The sequence below is a fragment of the Pinus tabuliformis genome, chromosome 6 (genome assembly GCF_031772625.1).
Source record: "Pinus tabuliformis cultivar Carrire ecotype Pingquan chromosome 6, CPIR1, whole genome shotgun sequence".
NCBI lineage: Eukaryota > Viridiplantae > Streptophyta > Pinopsida > Pinales > Pinaceae > Pinus > Pinus tabuliformis.
Window position 1 is genome coordinate 1814972157 of NC_142292.1, and position 6359 is coordinate 1814978515.

At 34.0% G+C, this 6359-nt stretch overlaps 1 pseudogene; it reads right to left on the reverse strand.

Moving 5' to 3' along the window:
- Positions 1-506: 506 nt before the first annotated feature.
- LOC149266273 (receptor-like protein 4 pseudogene) lies at positions 507-950 on the reverse strand (annotated as a pseudogene).
- Between the last annotated feature and the right edge of the window lie 5409 nt (positions 951-6359).

Here is a 6359-nt window from a genome sequence, read left to right on the forward strand (position 1 = left end):
AATAAACAAAACTATAAATTGAGTTTTTTAGTCCTTGCTTAGCGATAGATCGATCACTCACCGTCGACCGTTATATTTTTGGTATATTGGCATTTTAACATAAGTTTATGCAAAGTTTTGGTGCGGAAAATAATTGGGGTCTTATTATCGACTTCGAGTTGTTCAATGCAAAGGACGGTTGATATGCCGCGCAAGTTGGTTTGTCGTAGGACTCGCCGTACACGCTCTGGTCTACGGCCCATGCCAATTCTACTACTCAGATATCTAACGCACAATGGTTTTTACATTTGAGTTTTTTATGCATCAGAATGTAGATACTTACAATGATTTTTTGTTATTACCCTTTTATAAATTATAATTCTCAAGTTTTAGAGTTAATTGGCTATAAAATAAAAATAATAAACAAAACTATAAATTGAGTTTTTTAGTCCTTGCCTGGGACTATTAGCGATAGATCGATCACTGACCGAGTAGTTTGACCGTTATATTTTTGGTATATTGGCATTTTAACATAAGTTTATGCAAAGTTTTGGTGCGGAAAATAATTGGGGTCTTATTATCGACTTCGAGTTGTTCAATGCAAAGGACGGTTGATATGCCGCGCAAGTTGGTTTGTCGTAGGACTCGCCGTACACGCTCTGGTCTACTCCACACTCGACCCGCTTAGCAGTCCTGAATATGGCAGTATCCCCCCACTCAGCCCCAAAACCATAAGCTTGTGGATGAAGCTGAAGAATCTCGATGCTCATTACCGAAGGATCACCGTGGCCGGTGCTGCGAAAGCAGACAGTGGCAGCAACGTCCAAGACAAAAACTGAAGCTTCGACATATGCTTGGTCGTCGTTCATGCTCCAGCCCGGCTTTAAAGAATAAACATGTGTTCCTTCAATGGAGACGTCAAAGAGCGGCTCGCGGTCGGCCAAAACGTCCTCGTTGAGGCCAAAGAACATTCTAACAGAATAATGGCCGTTTGGTAGATGAGTGACATTGTAGTAGTTCTCGGGACCGTCCTAGAGCTTAAAGAAATGGAGTTTCTTGAGCTGAGGAGCGATGTAGCTCGTGGTAGTGGCGTTTGCGAACGAGCCGCCTGTGTAACCGTAGTCTTTTACCCAGAGCATATTCGTCTGGGGGGTATGTGTGTTCTCCCATGAACCGCAGCTGATCCAAATGGCCAACGGCTCTGCAAAACCAAAAATGTTGTTATACTCTTCTTTCGACTACTTTGAGAAGTAGAATTTAATCAAAATATGATTTCAATTGTCGAATCTTGAAGCTATCGGCTTCTGAAGTTGAAATTTGAAAACCTTCAAAATATTCTGGAATTTTAACTTAACTGAGATCATGTGGCTTTGAGCTTACCTGCATTCTGTGAAAATGTTGTGTAGATGCTCGTCCACACACAAATACACGCCATTACGGTCAATCTAAAGCCAACCTTGACTGTTTCCTTCGCCATTTTTCAGTAACGGAACTTGATCGCGAAGCCTCTTACGCATGATTAGGATATGGTTCCTTAACAGAGAGCCTAAACTTCATCAGAAATGGAGACATAACGTCAATGAGAACTGCAAAACTCCAAGACGATATCCATGATCTCCACAGGCTGGAATCATGAGGCATCTTCAGGGGCTCCACAGTAGTCCAAGAACCGCAAGATATTGCAATGATGGCGTTTTCCTGCCTTTTTATAGTCATACAGCGGTAATGTTTGTTGGTTCCCGTGGATTTGTGTTCCCACGCCGATCACGCGTTCGAATCTCATCGCTCAATGTAGTCAACGCCCAAACATTTATGAGAGCTGAAGTGATCGATCTTTAAATGCGAACAATTCGGACGAGAAAATTATTTAGTAGTCCAAAAAGCCCAAAGAAATCTTCAACTCGATAAATTAAGGGCGAAATCATGGCAGGATGTAGGGAATTAGATTTAATCGTTGCAAGCACGTCTCCATTTCTGTCAACGCTTGCGTTAGTCAGCATGTTCTATTCATGTTTATATAATATATTGTTAAATTTATTTATTTATTTAATAACATTATCTTTTTATTTTCTAAGAGATTTATATTGGTCCAGGCATATGGATTACTCTTTTGGGATTTTAATCTTAAAAGGGAGAACTTAAATCTAGTTTTTAGTTCTGAAGCCAAAGAAGAGCTCTTTGCCTTTCACTAAATCTTTAGATCCAGTCAAGTGCAGATCAAGCAAATGTCAGAGACTACATGCAGCAAAGTCAAAAGTAAATGGTCCTCATGTTGAATAGGACATCTAAGCAAGCAGCCAAGTCAACGGTAAATGGTCCTTCCCCTTCTCAGCAGGGACTTCCGCCACTGTTGTGGCTCTTGTTTTATGATGGTATTTTTAACTTTCTCAACCAAAAACTGTAAATTGAGTTTTTTTTTATGATGATATTTTTAAATTTTTACAAATTTACTAATAATATTTTTTTAATAAAAAAATAATTTTCCAATAATATGCAGATTTAATGAAATTTTCAATTTAAATTTTGAAAAATATGTAGTTTTTTAATATTAAATATAATTTTGTCTATTTGTTTCAAGTTTTGCATTAGATGAAATAAATTGTAATTTTTATGTATTTAAATTGCATTTTTGAATACATAAAAATAGATTTGATGCAATAAAAATTAATTTGGACACTCAAATTTATATAGAAGATATATTTAAAAAGACCAAAACTTACAACAATTATAATATGCTATTGAATATGGAACAATCTAATCGTTGTATGCTTTAGCCATTCATGATTAGTGATACATTACAACATTTTGTTATTTAAATTTAGTTTTTAAATACGTAAATGAATTTACTTCCCTTAATTAAATGGATTGTGAAAACTATACATCATACTTCAAATTCTGGACTTCTTTTAGGAAAACCTAAAATTCCAACAAATCCTTATAAAAATAATTAACCTACCTTATTATTCTAAGTGCTTCCAGTTTTGTTTTTTTCTCTCAATCCTACTATAGTGAAATAAAATTAATATTATAAAGAACTTATTTTAATAAAAAAATATAGAATAATTAATTATAAATTGAGTTAATAAAAAAAACTAATTAAATGTAATTTTAGTTATCTTAGCTATTAATTTTTTATAATTAAATGATTTATTCATTATTTAAAATTTCCAAAAAAAAAATTTAAATACATGACATAATATAATGATTTTCAACCAACTATTATGTTAAGTTTTATTTAATATTAACACATATTGAGTTCTTATTATTAGACTCTAAAATTTTGTATTCATCTATATTTATAAATAATAAATAAATTAAATTAAATAGTTTTTAATAACTAAATTTTAAAAATAATATTATTGCATAGATTAAAATAGAGATGTTATTAAATAGCAAATCAAATGTGTGATCTTGTAGTAGTTAGGTAGTTAATACTTCCTACAAGTTGTTTGCATCATCAAATTATTTTCTTTCACTAGATGTTAGCTTTATGTTCTGTTCCATTGAAGTAGTCAAAGGATTGGACTCAGCCATGCTAAACTTGTTTAACAAATCTCTAATGTACTTCTTCTGAGAGAGGAATATAAACTTCGGATGTTGAGTTACTTCAATTCCAAGGTAGTAGTGAACATACCCCAAGTTTGTGATTTCAAAACCTTTACTCAATTCCTTATTTATGGATGCAATATAACTCTCAGTGTTCACTGTCATCAAAAGACCATCTACATAAACCACAAGATATACAAGTGTTTTGCCAACTTTCTTGACAAACAAAGTTGCATGATGAGGATCATAATGTTTGAAGTTGAGTTTGAGAAGATGCTCAGTTAACTTCTTGTACTAGGCTCATGGTGCTTGCTTGAGTCCAGACAAGGATTTTATAAGCTTGCATACTTTATGTTATTGACCCTTTGCAACAAATCCTTTTGGTTGGGACATAAAAAACATTCTCTTTTAGATCTCCATTCAAGAAAGTAGTTTTTACATCCATTTGATGGACTTTCCAACCGTTCTGAGTTGCCAAGGCAAAGAGTGTCCAGATGGTAGCCATTTTGTTGTGGGGGTAAAAGTCTCCTCATAGTCAACCCCTTCCTTCTGTGCAAAACCTTTTGCCACAAGCCTAACTTTTTTCTTGTCAAGTGAGCCATCATCTTTATACTTGTTCTTGTAGACCCACTTGCAGCCTATTGGTTTGGTTCCCAATGGAGGATCAACCAACTTCCAAGTGCCATTCTTTATCAAAGGATTATACTCTTTTTGCATCAATTCTTTTCAGTCATCATGAGAAGCGGCTTATTTGAAGGAATTTGGTTCAAAATCTTAAGACAAATTCAGTTCACAATCATAAGAAATATCCATATCAACAGGTTAATTAGAATCGCCTACATCACCGGCATTTTTCCTAGTTGAATTTCTTGTTCTTGTCTTTCAACCTCATCAGGATGAACACTTTCAAGTGTCTTTGTTAGCCATTTTGAAGGACCTTTCTGAGACGGCCTGGGCTACTTAGTTGATTGAGTTTGGGATGAATCAAGATTGAGTCTCCCAATTCTGTCAATCGCATCACTCAAAGTGTCAATAGTCGCTGGAGATTCATGTGGGGGAGAGAGTGCTTCAGAAGAAGATTCCACGTATTGATCCAATATAGGAATCCCCCTTTAAGATGTGGAATCTCATTATCAAATCATTGAAAGTACTTGGCTTGTGCGAATCTATCCAAGCGATCAAGCTACTGCTCAACAACATTGTCAATCTTGGAAGATTGAAGAAATATCACATCTCTATACACTAAAATTTTCTTATTAACTTCAACATAGAGACAATATGCTTTAGAGGTATTTGAACACCCCAAGAAGATACAATTATGACTACTTGCACCAAGTTTGTTTCCTTGGTCCTTGGGTATCAAGGCATAACAGGTGGAACCAAAGACCTTGAGATGTTGTACTGAAGGAATGTGGCCATAGCACATTGCATAAGGACTATTTTTGCTAATAGCATTAGATGGACACCTATTATTTATATACACAACACATAGAACTGCAGCAACCCAAAATATCAATTTTACATTCTTGAAAAGCATCGTGGCACCTGTCATATTTAAGATTTTCTTGTTCATTCTTTCAACTACTCTTGGGGATTTAAGGCACATTTGTTTGATGTTTGATTGCATGTTGGTGAAGATAGTTTTCAAATTCAATTGAAGTGTATTATTTTCCATTATTAGTGTGAATAGATCAAATATGAGTCTATGCATAATTTTTAATCTATTCATGAAAGTTCTTTAATGTTTGAAAAGCATTAGATTTTTTCTTCAATAAATAAGACCAACACATTTTGGTGTAGTCATCAATAAACGTCATCATATATTTATTTCCATTTGTAGAAGGAACAAGCATTGGGCCACATAATTTTGAATGAATAATTTCAAGTTTTCTATGTGTTGCAGAATGTGAATCATGAAAAGACTGTTTGTTTTGTTTCCATAAGATACAAACATCACATTGCTTAAGTTTCGTAGGAATTGTAGGCAAACCAATAACACCACTTTTCTTCAACATATGAAGGTTTTCATAATTGAAGTGTCCAAATTGAGCATGCCATAAAAGACTTGATGGAAATTTGCCTTATTCATAATGAGAATTGTATGAGAAGTTTTGTGCAGGAGAAGAGGTACCTTGCAGCTTCAAAAGTCTTTCTTCTTCTATCCCCGTCATGACAAGTGAGCGATATGATTCTTTTTTGACCTCGACCTTTCCATCAAACATATGAATGGAGTTTCCTTGCTAGAAAATGTGTACCAAACACTACAACACAAAGGGGGCTTTTAAGACAATATTTAAGACAACTTTTGGGTAAATTGTCTTAAGGTGAGACAAAAGATAACTTCTGTATTGTCTCAAATATTGTCCTGAAGCGGGTGTCTCAAATTAAATTGTCTTAAAATTAAATTGTCATAAAATATTGTCTCTATAAAGACAATATATAAAACAAGCATTTTTGTCTCTCTAGAGACAATTTCATTTGTCTCTCCAAAGGCAATTTCATTTTTGTCTCTCTAGAGACAATAGTTGGGATTAAAGACATATTGTCTTTAAAGAGATAATGTCTTTGATCCTAACTATTGTCTCTCAAGAGACAATAAAAAATTAGATAATACAACATCACTCTTCTCTCTTTAGAGACAATATAAAATAATAAATCTAGAAAAATAGCTCACCATTGAAATAAATCAATATTAAAAGTATTTAATTAAAAATAAGCTACAATATCATTGATTAATTCATATTAGGACACAGTGGAATCAAACCACCAACCTCTTGCTTATAAAGCAGGTGCTCTTGCATTGAACTAGCACTCTTTAAAGATTCACAATAGAA